The sequence below is a fragment of the Podarcis bocagei genome (genome assembly GCF_964188305.1).
Source record: "Podarcis bocagei genome assembly, chromosome: 7".
NCBI classification, from domain to species: domain Eukaryota; kingdom Metazoa; phylum Chordata; class Lepidosauria; order Squamata; family Lacertidae; genus Podarcis; species Podarcis bocagei.
Genome location: NC_138132.1, coordinates 53,510,093 through 53,528,270, shown reverse-complemented (window position 1 = coordinate 53,528,270; position 18,178 = coordinate 53,510,093). Strand labels below are relative to the sequence as shown.

Sequence of the window (18,178 nt, the reverse complement as noted above, 5' to 3'; positions counted from 1 at the left end):
ACAGTTGGGTTCGGGGCTGGGAAGGACCTCCAAACAAGTAGTGAAATAGCTTTTTCTACCCACTCGTCCCCTCCTGCCTATGTCTTCACCAGGTTGCCCCTTCTCTTGGCTCCAGTTTCCATGTACAGCAGCTGTTGGTCCGGGGGGGCAAATAATAACATTCCCCCCTACACATGCATACGCACGCACACAGGCATGTGCACGCACACACACAATGCACAAGCTGCTTAACCCCCCCCCCCTTTAAAAGGGGGAGTAAGACTCAAGAGGAGAACTTTGTCCTTTGCTGTGAGGAAGCCTCCCTCTTTCACCCTCCTGCTTTGAATACAAAAGACTGAGAAGAATAGCAGGATCTAGAGTTAACTATCTTGAGAGGGAGGGAGGGGAGAGGCAGGTCTCCCCAGTGTCATAACCTGCCCTAAAAGCTCTTTCCAGCTAGCAGCCTTTGGCAAAACTGACACAGTTCCTAACCTGCTGCTTCTGGGATGAAACACTGATTGTACTCTGCCACAATTTGGAATGCTAGTTGGCTTCCATCACCCCAAGGGTGTAACCAAGGGGAGCAGGGGGCAGCTAGCCCCTAAATCAGTACCAAATCAATACAAATCTGAGATTCTGCTCCCCTCAAACAAAAGCCTAGCCCCCCCAAAAAATCCCGGTTACGCCCATGTCCCATCCCACCCTATTGTGTGGCCCATGCAATACAAACCTGAACAGAGAGAGTAGGCAAAGGCTGACCCACCACTGTCTTTGTTTCCATCATAGAAATATGGAATGCACACCGCAGAGAGAGTTAATCTAAACTTACAGATAACTGTGTTCTCCTTTCTAAATTCTCCTTGCAACCCCAAGCCTTTGAGCATTAAAGCTTCTTGGAACATGAAAACTGTGGGCCAGGAGGGCTCTCAGGAATAAGAGAGAGGGTACACTCTTGAATTTCAAGGCAAGGAATCTGAAATTTAACCACCGTGCATGTTTCAAAGGAACCAATACTGCTAAGCAGAATTAAAAAACAACAACAGAAACTTGTATATGATTTAATCTGTTAATCTCCCATTTGCCCACCTGATAACACCTGCAGATCAGCCCCAGCACTTAGATGCAAGTTGCAGACCAGATTACCTTAAAATATCCACAGTGGTTATTAAGCAGGTAAAAATGGTTGCAGTTAGTTTAACCAAATTAGGTAGGATGCATTCTCTCACAGGACTCATCACCAGGCAGAAGGTGATAGGAATTGGTTTACCGGGGAGTGAACCTACTTGCATTCGGGATTTCTGAGCCTCTCCACCATCCTGCTCTTCCTCCTCCAGCTGTGGCCTGCTCTTGACACCCAAATTCAAGATGGCAAATGTGCGATATCTCAGCATTGCAAAGGGAAGCCACATCCTGTGCTGGTCATGAGGCGCCCTTCAAACAGCTTAAGGCGGCAGCCCTGGGGAAGACTGCCAGCTTGGTGGGGGGAAGGGTGCGTGCAAGTGTCACCCACCTCTCCCTTGCGTGGGCCACCCAGTCCCAAGCAAAAACAACAACCCCAAGCTTCTGCACACAGAACCAAGCTCCTGAGAGAATGGTCTGCAATTAAAAACAAGCAAGTAACTTCTCCACCCACGAAGCCACAGTCTGCCCATATATCACTGTCAGATCTCGACATCATTTCACCAAACAGCAAAGGGGAGGGGAAGAGGCTGTAAAAACTATACCGAAAGCAAGTCTCCCCAAGAGGGGAGAATTATTGTAATCGTGCAGTACCATTCTGAAGCTGGAAACAAATACTGAAGGCAGGTAGAAGAGATGGATTGCCACTCCTGGAGCGGACCACCCTCTTGCTGTTTTTGCCTCTGGTAAAGCAGGTTTCTGTACAGTTGCAAAAAAAAACCCCAAACCCCTGCAAAAGCTATTTGACCACAGGAGATGGGGGGGGCAAGGGGGACAAACACATACACACACACATCTCCACAACACTCAGAAACAAAACTGCAATTGACTCTCTTTAAAACCCTTGTATGTGTCCTGTCCAAGTCAGAACAGACCAAAAAACTGTGAAGTCCATCCTGCCTCAAGATCTCCAGCATTTAACTCATATATAAACCATTCTTTTCCAGGGTTTCAAGGCAGGAGTATTTCCCAGTCGTGTCTGGGAATCAACCTGGGACCTTCTGCCTGTAAAGCAGCTACTACTGAGCTATGATCCCTCCACCAGGGTGGCGGAAGCAGCCACCCAAGGGGGGAAAAAACTATGGCACTAGTCAGACCTTGGATTCAAACAAATCAGGTTATTTAAGGAGGTAGTGCCCTAAATAGATGAAAGGCCAAACTAGATGTGATGTCAATAGATCATGACTTGATCTCCCAGTATTTTCCCCAAATGTAAAACAACCTAGGTGGAAGAAATGAATCAGAATGCTAAGCAGGAGTTAGCCTGTTGCAAATTGCACCCACCCACCCCGTGCCAGCTGCTATTAGCTCATGGAAGAAGACATATATGTAACATATGTGTATCTTTGGAGTCACAGCCACACCTTGCATCTAAAGTGCATTTAACATACATTTAACACAAACGGCTTCCCCCCAAGAATCCTGGGCACTATAGTTTATGTAGCTAAAATTCCCAGCATCCTTAATGAACTACTGTTCCCACAATTCTTTGGAGGAAGCCATGCATTAAAAAAGGTCTTTAATGGCATGCTATTAATGCAACCTACGGTATGTCTCCGCACCCTACAAGCAATTTTTTGTAGGGTGGGGGACTTCAAATTGAGAAAATGGCATGGTGATAAGAGTTTTTTTTAATAAAAAAACCCACATACCCTGCTTTCTTCCCTTTGGTAATGGGAAAAAAAGGAGATCTATTCACAACTCTCCTGACATCCCACCTAGCTTGGACCTAACTTGTTTCTTCTCAGGAGTGGGAACTTGCAACAACTGCAGTCAACATTGGCAGCTGCTCAAATCAATAAAAACAACAAACTAGCATAGAAGGGCAATCGGTTGAATTTTAAAGAGGAAATGCCCCAGTGGAATCTTTCTCTTATAAGTGATATACCTTAATTTCTTCCACCAGATTTTACAGTAAAAAAGGAATCTATCACATCCCTGTTGAAATACGAAAACAGATGCTATTAAAAGTTGGTCTTTTAAGGTGCCCTAGAGACCAAGTAATTTCATTTTATTTTACTTAAAAAAAAAACAACCAGTCACAGGCTTATTCCCCAGCAGTATTTTAATGGGGTGCAGTTTAGGCCACTAAACCTATGCAGGTTTACTTCCAAAAATGTTTCCTCTTCTATCTGGGTTGCATGAGATTTGATCCTTGCATGCTGCTAATGGAGCATCCTTGTTCTTCAGCTATACAAATCCCACAGAATACATGAGACCCAACAGAATTAAGAACGGCAGGAGTTTATCTGCATCACATGTTTTTGTGCTCCCCAAATCTAAATACTCCTTCCAATGCATGCACAGAGGCATGTTTCACAGAATCTATGTGGGCAAGGAATGTGGGCCCTTGGAATGAATGAGGAAAGGCTCTTTTCAGGACGGGAACTCCACCCGTGTCTCAGAGCTCATTGTGCCTATAAATTACCTATGTGATCAGAGCAACATCTTCCAACCTGGACTTCCCACTGATGATGAACACATACAGCATTTGGGGAAGCAACATAGCTTGGTAGTGGAGCATCTGAATTGTATGTAGAATGTCCCAGGTTCAATCCCTGGCATTTCCAGGTAGGATTGGCGGAGACTCCTGTCTGAAACTCTGCAGAGCAGCTGCCAGGCAGTATATACAATACAAAACTAGATGAACTCGGTATAAGGCAGCACGGCCTATGGTCGCTTAAAACCAATCACCCATCTATCCCCATCATTCCTGTTCCTGCCCCTCACAATCCTGTGTGCCGTCAACTGTCATTCTTTTATAGGTTTTTAATTTGCTAGGATTACTCTAACAACGGTGGTAATTAATACTAACCCCTCCTCTACCGTATATGCTAATGGCATGAGCCATAAAAATTAATTTGCAAACATGTCATTACACAATAGCTGAACAGCCAATAAACCTGCAATTATAGGCCAATCATTGAGCAGGAACAGAGGGAGGGGTGGCTTGCCAATTTGATTTTTTTTTTTAATTACATAAAGCTCTAGAGGAGAATTGTTTCTCTCAAGAGAAGCTGGGCTTAGTTTCAAAAAATCAGGCTCTGCCTTTGCTCTCCCTAAGCTTAACCCAAATGTAGGTGAGAGGGAGGGTGACATTCTGGAAGCCAGAATGGTTCCCTAGCACAGAAACCATGTTAGCGGATGATGTTATGCAACACTGATAGCTGAGAACATGAAGGAAAGAAGGGAGTTCCTTGCATTTGCCCCTATCCCCAGGACCCATCAGACCTAGAGGATGTGACGTAACACTGAAGCAGGAAGCAGCACATGAGTGATTTCCCCATTGTCTGCAAGTAACCACAGTCAGCCAAGCCAGCATAGGGAGAAAGATTTTAAGCTAGAAATTTTGGAGCTACAGTCATTCACCACAGAATCAATATTTAGAAAAGCGCTTTACAGTTGTTCCTGAGTGTGCCCTCACAATAACTCTGCAAAGTTGATCACTCCTGCTCCCCTCTTTACAGAGAGCAAACTGAGGCTGCTTTGCTGAAGGATACACAGTGAACTGGCAAGGTAAAGGTAAACGGTAAAGAACCCTTGGATGGTTAAGCCCAGTCAAAGGCGACTATGGGGTGTGGCGCTCATCTCACAGCTTTCCGGGTTCCTGTGGCAAGCATGACTAAACCACATAGAGGACTGCGACGAGTGCCAGAGCACACAGAAACGCTGTTTACCTTCTCGCTGCAGCAGTACCTATTTATCTACTTGCACAGGTGTGCTTTCAAACTGTGAGGTTGGCAGAAGCTGAGACAGAGCAATGGGAGCTCACCCCATTGTGCTGATTCGAACTGCCGACCTTCTGATCGGCAAGCCCATGAGGCTCAGTGGTTTAGACCACAGTGTGCACCCGTATCCCACAGCTGACAAGACACCTCCCAAGAGGCAGGTCCAACAATGCTCCACTCACTTGAAGATTGGATTGAGTCCTGTTTCTGGTGGTTATTCAAATCACCACTATCTCAGAATGCCAGTGCAGGAGGATCCTAAAGGCCTAGGCAGGAATCAAATACCACCTGTTCCCAACCTGCCAAGCTGCCTCTCAGCAGCCCAGGGCCAACCATTTCTTGCTCTGTGACTCAGTTTGCCGCTTTCAGCAGGTATGACCCAATTCCCAGAGATGCAAGATGGCCCTACTAGATCCACGTTGGCACATCTGCCCAAGGGAAGATGCCAGTTCCAGGAAAGCAGAGCAGTAAGCAGTGGCTGTTGCTGGGCTTGTTTTTCAGGGATGGCTTGCCTTGCCCACGCCCTCTGCCTGGGTGCCAGCTCAGAGCTCTCTCTCTCTCCCCCGCCATCCTTTGTACATCGCTCACGTCTACGGTGTGCCAGCCCTCCAGGGCTTGCTAATGGGAAGGAAAAATGGTGCTGGGCAGCAGGAGGGGTACTTAAGAGCTGCCTCACAGAAAATGAGCTATTGTTCACTCCTTGTGTATTGAGTGCACAAGCTTATGGGGGGGGGAGTGTCCTTTCCGGAGAGCCCTTTGCGCTGCCTGAATGGCACAAGGGAAAAGGAGAGAGAGAGAGAGAGAGAGAGAGAGAGAGAGAGAGAGAGAGAGCTTCCTTGCCTTTGCCAAATGCCCTTTGGACTGACATAGAAATGAGGTGAGGCAGCTCAGCCACAAGTCAGGCTCAGATGAGCAGATATCTTGGACAGGCCAAAGGTTTTTAAATTAAACCCGTCAATATTATTCTTATTAAGGGTGAGCAAAGGTAGTAATTGCTATGACACAGTCTTTTTCAGGAGATCATGTCGCAGGCTGGCCCCTTGGCAAGAGCAGCATCTGCCCACATCGCTCAGGATTGCTTCTGCCAGGAGGAGCAGGGGATGTTCAGGCCAGTCCTTCAGCCTTTTTATTTTATCTTTCATCAGCAGGAAGGACCCACTCCCGAACCCTCAGAAGACAAAGAAACATAGGGAGCAGCCTTATAGCGAGTCAAGACTCATTGGTCCATCTAGGATTTTAGACAGGGATTGAACCTGAGCCCTTCAGCCTCAGAGCCTGGGGGCATGCTTCAGGTGGGGAGGCTATTAAACCTGCAACATCCTCCACAACCACCTAGATTTTTTACTCCCCAAGGGAATCAAAGGAAGGCAACAAGTGCAACTTGAGGCCATCTGATGGCAAGCCAGCACACATCTGTAAGCCATACTATTGCTCCTTCTGGATACAACATGCTCAGAGAGACACTTGATTAATTGAAAAACAAGAATTATGAAATGATCTTTTAAAAAACAATAGAGCTCAGCAGGTGCAAGGAATGCTATATGTGTTTGGAACTCTTTTGTTAAGCAAAAAAGATGGTAAGGGGAAAGTGGAGAGAATGTTACCCAAGTTGTGGTTATTCTATGCAGCTGCAGAAACAGTAGATTCTGGAGTGTCACCCCTTAGAAACTAGAGTGTTAAGCATTATATGAATCATTGAAATAAATAAGATACAAATCTACACAAGCACCCAGAATTTCACACTAAATAGAACCATGTGGTGGAATTCACTATCATAAGATGTGGTGCTGGGCGTTGGCTTTGGTGGCTTGAAAAGGCAAAATCGCAGAAGATGTCCTGCCAGTGGCTATGAGCCTCATCAGTGAAAAGTAACCACCATACACAACAATGTGAAATATCTATTTCCTTCATGCTTTGCCAATCATTGTGGCAAACAGGGTGCTGGAGGTCTGGGCCAGCAGGGCTCTTCTTATGTTCCTATGTCCACAGTTTGAATTATAACCTCCTCCTCCACCACAGTAAAAACATTAGCCACCTCTCCCCGCCCATGTTAAGTGGGAACTTCAGAAATTGCTCTCGGGAAGGAAAAAGTCCTCACTGGTGCCCTCTAGTGTGTAAGATGGTACCACATCAAAGGAACAGCAGCCCTGCCTGAGTTATCTGGACAGTGTGAAAAACCTGTCTCTTTTATGAGTAAATGCAAACTCCAAAAGATGAGTTAGTGTTTCTAGGCATCCATGAGGCAGAATCACTCAGTTCAGCATCCTTCCAATCAAAATATAAAAACCTTTCTGTCACGCCCTATGCAGCACCTGCCTGAGTACTGAGTTTCTTTTAAGAGGTTGCCCTGCCCAGATGCCCAGAGGAGTTGCAAGACCTGCTACTCACAAGACAGGCAGTGAGGCATCCTTGGAGAATGATAGGAGCCCTCCCCCCCCATCTCATCTCTAGTACTATTAACTAACACCTGGGAATTGCAGCGGTCACATGAAACAAGTAACTGGATAAAGTATAGAGACTTCCTAACATCTAACACTGGCTGGTCTCAAATTCCTAAATGTCTCCCCAAATGCCCCCATTTTTCTCTTTGTGGATGTGCTCAAAGATTAAAATCCCTGGCTTCCCCACTGGGGAATATGCAGCCTTCCAGTTGTTGTTGGACTACAACTCACATCAGCCCTGAGTCATTGGGCACACTGCCTGAGGCTGGTGGGAGCAGGTTCCCCAGCCCCAAGTTCAAGGATCTTAGGTGGGAAGGCTGAGAAAGGCCTCTGTCCACAATCTCAGGAAGCCAACATGAGTGGGTGAAGGCAGTTAGAGGCAGGAGAACCTGAAACTCTCATGTTGGCAGCCCACCAAAACTAGCAACAGGCAGCCTCCTTGGTTTCTGCTGCTTTTCTAAATGGCCATGTGGAAAGAGGGCCAAGGCCTGGAGGCAGGTACACTTTCCAAACACCTGCAGTGTAGGCGAGGGCTGGGCAAGCTCACCTAAGCCTTCCACAATAGCTCCACTGCCTTTGCCAAGGAGTGGGTGGCTAAGTGAGTGCCAGGCTAAGAACACTGCATCTGGGAAAGGGACGCAGTTCAGTGGTACAGCACATGCTTCGCCCACAAAAAATCCCAGGTTCAATCCCTGGTGTCTCCATGTAGAGCTGGGAAAGGCCCCTGCCTAAAATCCAGAACTACTGCCAGTCAGTGCAGACAACACTGAACGAGATTGAGCAGTGGTCAGACCTGATATAAGGCAGCTTGCTCTGTTCCCGTGTTCCATCTCCTTTCTCCACTTTGACCCACATTTGCAGAAAGGAGGAGCATCACAAATCTTGCAACAGGTCAAGTCACGTCCAACATCAAAGCATCCCATGCCTTTCCTCAAACTCCTTCCTGTCCGCCATTGTCTAATGCCACAATAAACCATCTCCCTATCTTCTACCTGCTTTGTCAACAATCTCCCAACACACCACCCAGAATCACAAAGCCACTGTGTTGTGTCTGCTTAAGAACTTTCTGAACGACAGCTCAATATACTTGGAGGAGTTAGCTGCCTGAAGTTAAGTCTTCCCATTCTATGCTGCAGTTCTATAGAAGAGTAGAAGAAGCACTGAACGCAGAAGCGGGTGCTCAATTCAGCTTCCAGAAAACTTGGATTTCATCCTTTTTGAAAAAAAGTTGCTAACTCCTATGGTGGTGGAGACATGCTTGGAAGCATGTTGGCAATGCCTGCTGCAACCTCAGACGCCGTAACAGTGGTTGGCTGGAGGTGTGGCTTCAGTGTTCTTGCCCCTCCCATAAATAGCAAACCAGAATTCTGCAAAATAGGCAGAATTATGCAAAGTAAGAGAAATAATGCAACTATGCACATTTTGCACAACTGTACTCATCACACAGTTCGCATCAAACAAACAAGGAGTACATGTAAGCAGCCCTAGCTATACATTCCAGTCACATAGTTGAGCTGAGCATTACCACATCATCTGCTTTTCTGGGGAAATCCAGAAAATGCTGAACACAGGAGGAAAGATGGAGTGGCAGAAGGAGGAAGGTGTTGAAAGGACACAAGACCCACCTGTTTCATATGAATTACATGTTCTGCTCAGAGCAATCCACCTACGCCTGGCATATCCAGCAATGCACAGGGGCACCCTGAGGTTCAACCTCGCCTGCCTTCCCTTAGATCCCTAATCATCCCAGACTCTCTGGTTTCGCTTGCCTGGAGCAGGGCCGCAGCCTCATTTACCAAATTCAGACATACGTATCACTTCTGGAAAGCTATTAGTAGAAGCAAAAGGAACAAGTAATTCAGCAAACAGAGAAAGGGACAGATAAACACACCAGCATGTACCTTTGCCAGGCATATAGGTGCCTCTATTGAAAGGTGCAGCTTCCAGTACTGTGCACATCTATACCGCCCTGCAAATAACTCACCCTTTTTCAGTGGCACAGTTTTGCTAAACCTGTTCCCAGAGATAACTCCTACAGACCCAATACACACCATGATCAACAACTCCTTCAATAACATTCTGAAAAAGGTCGCATTGTCCTCCTCAAGGTCCTAATGCTGTGTTCCAAGGTCCCCTTGTTCTGGTTCCCAAGTGCCTGTGATTTGGGGAGAGGACAGAAACAGTCCTCTCTTGCCCTGTACATCCAACTGAGCACAAGACTGTGTCAGCCAATAAGCCCAGAGGGGAAAGTGCAGCCACCTCGAGCGTTCATTAAGCAGGAGGTACTCAGCAAAGATTTCCTGCCGCCACTGACCTTTGATTAAGTGAAATGAAGACATCCATCAGGATTTCTAAAACCGACTCAAGTCACAGCCAGGCCTCTAACGCCACTCGCAGACCTTTGCTCCAGAGTGGCTGGCTTCCTTCATCGGGTGTCATCCCGCGGGAGGGGAATGAAGAGGGTTATTTATATCAATAGGGCACGTCTTGGCCCCCTGATCTGCTCGACCTGCCTCATGAATAAAACATGGCTCTAATTACGAGATGATGAGGCCAAAGCCGCTCAGAGCAGGGAGGAGGCAGGTCAGAGAGAAAAATCCTCTTTTTAAAATCGCCCCACTTTTCTCTCTTAGCAGCTTGACCGAGGTTTTATATTGGGGTACAGGGCATACCTCTGCAAGAGGCAGAGTGCAACGTCAACTCCAGATCCCAAAGCAGGAATATCATCCAAATGCTACCTCCCTCAACTTTGTAAAAAACACACACATAGATTTCACGGAGAATCCCAAATCTGAGAATGACATTAAACTAAAAAGCCAATCCATGTGGTCAAATGCATACAGGCTTGATGAGATCTGCATCATGTGAAATCATTTTTGGTGTTCCTGCACTGTTCCCCCCACCCCAGCATGGCTTGCAAAATTGACCACAGCTTTATTTATTTATTTATTTAGGCTACAACAAAATAATAATATCTAAGCAGTGCACAAAACAATGTAAAATAATCATAGATAAAAAACAGATTAAAAAATAAGCAAAAGCGGACAGCTTCATTGCAAAACAGCCACAAGTGGCCCAATAAATGTGAACAGTTGCGCTGTTAGCCAGGCATATGATGAAACAAGTGCATGGCCACTTCTCCCTGTGAAAGAGGTCTGATCAACCCATTTCTGCACCACCCACATTCAGGTCTTAGAATTGGCTTAACCAGCTCTGATGTTGCTGCTGCTGCTATGGGTTCCCAGTCGCTTTGTTTCCAGCAGAAAGATGAAATGCACATACATATAGATAACCTACATAATACTGCCATTTTTTAAAAGAACCCCTCAAGTTCCTTTTTTAAGAGGAGTGAGGGGAAGAAAGGTCTTGATGCTTTGTGTCGATAATATGCACAAAGACAGATACGTTCACCAGCTGCTATGATGAGGAAGGAGGGGGAAATCAAAGCCATTATCTGCCCAATTCAAGAGCTGCCTCCTTGCTTAATAGCCCGTTGAGGAGCAAGGTGTTTCAGCATGGAAGCTGCCTCCTTCCAAGCAAGGCTGCCACACACACACACCCCTAGGCCTCCACCACGAGGTACTTGTGCACGGGAGATAAACTTCTATGAGCACGGAGCAGACTGCCAATAAACTCAGCCTGCCTCTTACACAGCCCAGCAGCTGCAAGTAAATACAAGAGTATGTGGGGGGCGCGGGTGGAATTAAGCAATTAAAAATGCATTGCTTTCTCCAGCAAGCAAGGAAAGTATTGTACCCCCCCAGCACACACCTGTATGCTGCACGCCTTACCAGCAAGCCTCCCCACCCCCCAAACAATTATCTCCCTCCCTTCCTCCCAACTGGTCATACTGAGTTGCAGTCTGAGTTGAAAACCTTGGAGCTAAGAAAGGTGTCCCAGCATAGGGATATTATGGAATTCTCATGCCCCCCCCCAATAAAAGGAGTGGTGAGCCAGCCAGTGACCTACAGTCTGGCTCTGATTCACAAAACAGCGTTTATCTGCTCCCCCAGTGGCCCAGCCATAATTGTTGTTTAGTCGTTTAGTCGTGTCCGACTCTTCGTGACCCCATGGACCAGAGCACACCAGGCACTCCTGTCTTCCACTGCCTCCCGCAGTTTGGTCAGACTCATGTTTGTAGCTTCGAGAACACTGTCCAACCATCTCATCCTCTGTCGGCCCCTTCTCCTTGTGCCCTCCATCTTTCCCAACATCAGGGTATTATCCAGGGAGTCTTCTCTTCTCATGAGGTGGCCAAAGTATTGGAGCCTCAGCTTCAGCTTCACGATCTGTCCATAATTAAGCAGCCGTAAAACCTTTGCTGTCTTACTGGTTTCAAATGGTGAGAAAGAAGTTCCACCTTTCAGTGTTGCACATTTCTTTAGGTTTCATATATGGATGTCTCATCCATGCCAAAGCACATGTGTTCCAAAACTGGGAACTCTCTGCTGTAAAATTGCAGATGTTTTTTTATCAGAGCTTATGTGACTATCTCACGGGACAGGATTGTGCAGGGAAGCATTCTTCTGCTCCAGAAGTGGTCGTTTATTTCTTTAGCTCCACTTTAATTATCACTAAACAAAACCCCACTATATTGATAGGGTGAATTTTGCTTTTGGGGAGTACCTGGACCCAGACTGCAGCTTGGGTCCAGTAGGCCTAATTGCCCAGATCAGACTGGACTATTTCTGATATCTTGCTGGTGAGGCACGGACTTGGCTTGCAAGTGTTGGATCCCTGGAGTTATTTGCACCCTCCTTCCACCCACAGTATCTCTTATTCAATGGACCTGCTCTGCAGATAGAAAGAACACAGGAAGCTACCATATACCAAGTGAGACTATATGTCTATCAAGCTCAGTGTTGTTTACTCTGGCTGGCAGTCTCTGTTACCCAAAGCTGCCAGGGGTTGAACCTCCCACCTTGCATGTGGCAAGACATGTGGTTGAGCACTGCGCTACAGGCCCTCCCCCGTGTACTTACAATTTGGATTTGTATGGGCTGGTGGGATGGATTGGTGGCCTACTCTGAGCAGGCGGCTGGGAATAGATTCCCCGCCTCCCACCCCCACCCCAAAAAATCCTTCCAGCAACAAAGGAACTATGACTTTTCTTTGGTGCATAGAAGAAGCTCGCTGTGAGTTCCTTGGATAAGGAAGAGGGGAGTCAGTTAAACAGGACTGGCCAAAGCAGATAAGGGATGATGAATGGAAGTGGAAAGCCCTGGGTGGCCAAGACAGATAATCGGGTGAGGATGCTGTCGCCTGCGTGATTTTAAAGTCAGGTGCTTGGAGTAAAAGTCTGAACCATTCTTGAAGCCTAGGAAGCCAGCAAAGGCAGGAGAAGGAGCGTGTAAGTAGTCCCAAATCCTTCAAAGATTCAAAGGATTCATCAGGCTCCCAGGCTTCCTGATCATAAGGAGCCTGACTGAAACTCCACAGGGGTGTATGGAAAACTTTCCACTCATCAAAAACCAGGGAGCGGAACAGGAGCAGGAAAGACTGGAAAGTTATTTCCAGTTCTTAGATGTCAGGACTCTGCAGGCATTTTGGGAGGGGAGGGGGAGAAGGAGAATGCAAACCAGCTCCAGCATTTTCCGGACCAAGGTTTTCTCTTTCTCTGCAACTGCGTAAAAGAGAGAGAGAGGGGCTGCATACACCATACACCTAAGAATTCTGGGAAGTGTATTTGTTAAGGGTGAGGGGTAAACTGTAGAGCCCAGGTTTCAGGGTGTGTGTGTGTGCGTGCGTGCTTTAAAATGCTTTGAATATATGGTATGTATGCAGGTGCTGGAAAGAGCATTCCAAAACCATCCTTGCATGTAGTGAGCTGCGTGGGACAGAAGTGGGTGACCCACAAAAAGAAGCAGATGATTGTCAGCTCTAATAGCCCTTGTCTAGCTGCAGCACCTACGACTGAAAGATGAGAAAATTGCCTGCCCCATTGCCTTTTGGACTGACAGTAGGCACCGCTGCCTTCCACTGCTTCTCCATCTATCATAGACCTGGATGGTTGCAGCAGAGGACAAGGATGATGCTGGGGGAGGGGAGATGAAGGGGAAGACAGACCGAGCTAAATAGCACAACCATGCATGTCATTTACCTGATAGGTACGTCACCATCATCTAATTCTGCCAACAGAAATGCGAGTCACTGTGCTTTTTATTTTAGGAGAGCGTAGCTACACTAGTCTGTCACTACAAAAACAACAAGAAGCACTGTAGTGTCTTAAAGGCTAACCAGTTTATGATAGTGCAAGTTTCTGTGGATTAGAGAGACTTTATCAAATGCATGGAGCATTGTCCTGTATTACAAGTACATATATACCCATGGCTGGGATAGGGTTTGCAATACAGTGAGGTCAGAGGGGAACAACATGAAGAAGCTACACATGGTGACAATTATGCTATTAATAGTGGCCACACACACACACACACACACACATCGTCATTGTTGATACCACAGACACCCTGGCATCGTTAAGTCAATTAACATGTGCATTTTGACTTATTAAACTAAAATGGAAAAAACAACCTCTGTCCTGATTCAACCCACAAGAGCTTTTAATGCTTTCTACACTAAAATACACAGTCCAAAATGTGTGTACCAAGATACTCAAACAAGGGCTGGAGGGGGCTGAAGAGCTACAAAAGATATGCTCTGCTTTGGCTTACTGGGAGTCCTACACACCCATACTCTAGATTTCAGAAAACACTGTCCTACATACCTTTAAGACTTTCTTTACAATCTTATGGACTAGAAACTTGTTTTGGGGTTTGTTTGGTTTTTTTTAAATGAAAAGCTGAAATTATCAGGGCTCTGAATTGTGCACTGCATAATGCTTGGCCTATATACCAACAGGCTGTTGTGATCATCTGGTTTGAACAAGCATGGGGAATAATTATAGGTGAGTGGACCTGTGCCAGTGAGGGGGAAAGGGGTGCATGTAAATGAATGTGGAATGGTAAGCACGGAGAAGATATGTGTTTGTACACAAAGGAGAGGAAGCATGAAGCTAATGGCTCACTGGAGCTGGCTCAGCACAGACAGAACAGGTTTCATTTGCACAATAAAAACAGCCTTTGCCTGCTTTCCAAGCGACTATTCAATTTTTTAATTTTTAAAAAATACTGATAAGCTTCTCCCTTCCCACCCCTTCACCTTGATGGCACCGCTGCAAGCCTGTAACCATTTCTGCCCTATTAGAAGAGGTATTAATGAGGTCTCTGATCAGCTGGCTGCCTGGTCGGGTGAACTGTGGAAGGTTCAAGTAGCAATTTTCCATTTGCACTTCAAATGTTAATGAATGTTCCTGTGTCGGTTAGAGATTCCCAGTGATAATCGGTGCTGCTCAGGTCACTGCAAAGGCTGGCTGCTCACAAGAAGGGTGGTGGTTCTGTTTTGGTTTTTTTTAAGCCATTTGATTTCTTTAGGGAATACTCCTGACCAAACAAAAAAACCAGTAATTGCCCCTGACAAGTCCTGCATACTCCAACTGGCTACAGGGAGAAGGAATCACAAATCAAAGGCTGTTTCATGCAGGTGTCCCTGAAGGACCATATATTTCTGGCTGCAGAGTGAAGTTGATTCCGGACAAGCAAGTATCACTGGGAAGAGATACAATAGTGTGTGTACACACACATACATTCCCACACAGCCTGCAAGTCTTTCTGACATCTCCCCTCCCCTATCTTTTCTGAATAATTCATCGCTGTTAATCCCTAGGCCCAAGCCGAGCTGCTTGGAGGTAAACGCTCTCAAGGGTGCTGATGATGTAATTGTTAGGTGTGTGTGTGTGTTTTAAAAAAACACCACCTACTTCAACGCAGCTTGGAGCCCCGTGGGTAGGCGCACTTTCATAGCAGACTTCATGGAGTGGGGATGTTAGGCACCCCATGGGACAGTGAAGCAACTTGGGGTGTGAATGCAACCCAGCTGTCTCTATGAACAAGATGATTCCCCACTTACAGCAATGGGAAGGAGGTGTGTGTAGCGTATACACACACTCACATACAGGGGTGAAAACATAGTCTTGCTATGAAGAAAAAGCATCCAATGAGGAGTTTTCAATTGCTCTGGAACCTGGGTAGTAACAAGAACACCGTGGCCTTGTTTAAAAAGATGCACAGAGTGCCCTTTCCTTGCCGCAGACAGCTTCAGTGTGTCATTGTGGCGGCTTTGTGGGTGGGGAAAGGCTTCACAGGAACACAGGAAGCTGCCTTATGCCAAGTCAGGCAATTTGCTCACCTGCAGCCTCATATCATGTTGGCAGGCAACAGCTCTAGAGGAATCAGGCAAAGAGTTCTTTTTTGCCCCCTGCTTTCTGCTCCTTTTAACTGGAAATGCTGGGGTCTGACGCTCTACCCAGATCAGACGGGATTGAGCCCCATCACATTCTATTTCAGAAATTAAGCAGTGGCCTCCCTGAACCCCAGATTGAACCTGGGATGTTCTCCATGCAAAGCACATGTTCTAACACTTAGCTTTGGCCTTCCCCTTGGAGGAGGATGTTTCATGCCAAAGAGAGGCAATCTGTGGCTCTCCAAGTGTTGTTGAACTACACTTCCCATCAGCCTCAATCAGCACAGTCAATGGTAAGGGGAAATGGAAGTTGTAGTCCAGCAATAATAATAATAATACTATACTGTAACTAATACATGGAGGACCAAAGGCATCTCTGCACTATAGCAGCAGTACAGTTGTCAAATAATAGTGCTGCATGGAGCCCCCACTCTTAGGACCCAATGAAATCCTGCTTTGGTACAATGCACAAAAGGAGTGTCACTCAAATTCCATTCTAAGCCACCTGTAGCGCAGTGGTGGGACATCTACACTGCACGCAGGAAGCCCCAAGTTCAACCTTCAGCATCATTAGGGTACTTTTTATCTCAGGTAGCAAAGATGGGAAATACTTTATTTGCTTGAGACCCTGGTAAAAGGAAACAATGCAGGAATAGACAGAGAAGACATTTTGCTGCCTGAAGCAGAGCCCCAAACCACAGCCATCTTCCAACCAGGCCCAACACTTCAGAAAGTCTCACTGCACCATTCAGACAAATCCCTGCCTTCATCTATCCACCACCCACCTTGCCACCATCCCAGTGCTGCCTGGAGAAGGTGGCTGAGTATGGCAAGGTCAGTCCAATGGAATAATATAGCAGAAGGCAGCTTCACATTATGCAGCGGTTGCCACTCTCTATAATGTAAACCCTCTGTGTCATTTCACCAATACTTCATGACACGGGCTGGGCTCAATTTCTTGTGAACACATGGAGCCTTTGGAGCAGACCTGAACAGAGGCACCCTCTTGCCTTCCACACTGACACTTGTTGAGCTTCCTATACTGATCCCCAGATCCAGTTTTAGGCCTATCTGTGCAAGGTGCCCTTCTCTCATAGGGGAGGGGCTGTAGCTCCATGGCAGAACACCTGCTTTGCTTGCAGAAGGTTCCAGGTTCAATCCCCAACATCTCCAGATAAGGCATGGAGAGACCCCTGGTGAGCTGCTGCCAACAACATAGACAATTCTGAGCTAGATAGATCAAGGGTCTGACTCCATATAAGGCTGCTTCCTAATCAGGTGTGGGGGCATTACAGTTATCACTGAAGACAACTGGCTTGTTGACACATTATACTGAACACCAAGTACAAGCTGTCTCTATACATGTGCACATGTTGGTGTGAAAGAATGTATGCATACTTGTTGATGTGCACAGCTCAACTATTGTGTACACAGTTACAGATAGGTAGCCGTGTTGGTCTGCCATAGTCAAAATAAAAAATTCCTTCCAGTAGCACCTTAAAGACCAACTAAGTTAGTTCTTGGTATGAGCTTTCGTGTGCATGCACACTTCTTCAGATATTGTGTACACAGATTGACAGAATCTACACTCGTGTGTTACATAGGAATAACTGTACCAGTGGACAGCTCATCTATTTGTGTACATGGGTACACAGATTATATGGTTATTGAATGTAATGTGTGAACATCCCTTACAAAGAAGACATATGAGCAAGGAAAAGCTGGCTGGAGGGGGAGTGCAGAGTTGACTCTCCCTGGACAGTCTGTGATCTTCTTCCAACATGTTTTAAAAAAAAGACGATCGTGCCATGCATGCCCACTAATTAATTCTTAACCTCTGTCAGCAGTTAACTTCCAAGAGGTGAGCATTTGTTCTCAGGAAAGACAGTGGTGTATAAAGAGCAAACCAGACTGGGCCAATTCTGTTTCAGGGATGAATTAGGAGCTTGCCAGTTGCAAGACAAGTTCATCTATTTAATTAAGTAGCGAAGATATGGCTGTTAAATTAAGTTAATGGCTCAGCGTGCCAAAACAAGGAGATAAAAGAAAAGCAGTCTTCAGAGTGTCGTGTGTGTGTGTGTGTGTGTGTGGACACACATACAAAAAATAAAAATCACACATGTCCCCAAATCTCTGGTACTCCTGCCAATTGCAAGCTCGTCCTCCTCCCTTTCCCAATCTCCCCCAAACTGTGCTTTATTAGAAATTCAGATGGAGAGAAATACCACACTTGTATCCTGCACACTGCATTGTTCATGCATGCAAAAATACTATTACGTTTTTCATTGTTAGTATTTCCTGTCTTCTCCCTTCAAAGAACCTAAAGCAGCATAGATGGATTTTCCTCCCCCAGTTTATCCTTTCAGTAACCCTACGAGGTAGGCTAAGACTGTAATAACCTTGCTGGATCAGACCATTTGCCCACCTAACTCTGCAAAATGGCAAACCAGATGCCACTGGGAAGTCCACAAGCAGGACATGAATGCAACAGCACTCTCTACACTTGTGATCCCCAGCAACTGGTATGCTGAAGGTAGTACACAACCAGCTGCT

The 18,178-nt window shown here is 46.2% G+C and overlaps 1 protein-coding gene across 5 annotated transcripts in view; it reads right to left on the bottom strand.

Moving 5' to 3' along the window:
* GSE1 (Gse1 coiled-coil protein) overlaps positions 1–18,178 on the bottom strand; it is a 443,486-nt gene that overhangs the window by 131,455 nt on the left and 293,853 nt on the right. The window lies entirely within an intron of this gene.